Source organism: Teleopsis dalmanni, chromosome 1, assembly GCF_002237135.1.
Source record: "Teleopsis dalmanni isolate 2A chromosome 1, ASM223713v2, whole genome shotgun sequence".
NCBI lineage: Eukaryota > Metazoa > Arthropoda > Insecta > Diptera > Diopsidae > Teleopsis > Teleopsis dalmanni.
Window position 1 is genome coordinate 54890585 of NC_051846.1, and position 839 is coordinate 54891423.

The following is an 839-nucleotide window of genomic DNA, read 5'->3' on the forward strand; positions in this document are numbered from 1 at the left end:
CACGCCTGCATAGAACTGACGTATTCACGCCTGTATAGGATGTCAATTTGTTCCACCATGTTGATGTGTTTATGCCGGAATAGGATTAAATATGAAAAATGGTTCAGTTGTTTTAATATTTAACTTAACCGTTGACATGCTTATGATTTCATCAGAAAATGTCCGGTGTATATTTACCTCTGACGTGCTTGCGACATCTTCGAAATTTGAACTCAAGTCTTCCATCCATGATTTGAGCAGACGATGAGGCAACGATCGGCATGGGGTATTGATTCTTCAGACATTTTGTACCTAAATTTTATTTTGTGGTGGCGTTAGCTTGTGCCGTTCTGGTAATTCAATTATATATTTTCATTATATATTCCATTTTACGTAGGTTTCCTGTCTATCTTTGCTTGGACGCCAATGTATCGTGAAACGATGTTAAAAAATTGAAAAAGAAGCCATTAACAGGACTATCCAAAAGAAATAACATTTTTTTAGAATCTGAGATGCATAACTAATGCAAGAGTATTAGACTCGAGTACAGTGAGTCGCTTGAAAATGTTAGATTTTCATATACTGCTCAATCATTTGCTGTTATACGTATCTGTATTGACCAAACACGGACCCCTGTCATCGCTCAGACACCATATTCGCCAGGTCTGGGTCCGTGCGACTTTTTCCTGTTCCCGAAACTCAAATAGCCCCTTCGTTGAAAACGTTTTCAGTCGATTGAATCGGTAAAAGAGAATTCGCTGAAGGAACTAAAAGCCATACCTTTACGGGCCAACGAAGTTTGAAACCCTTGTAAAACTTTATACCTATACTTGGTTACCTTTACAAGTCTAGAGAGTAAT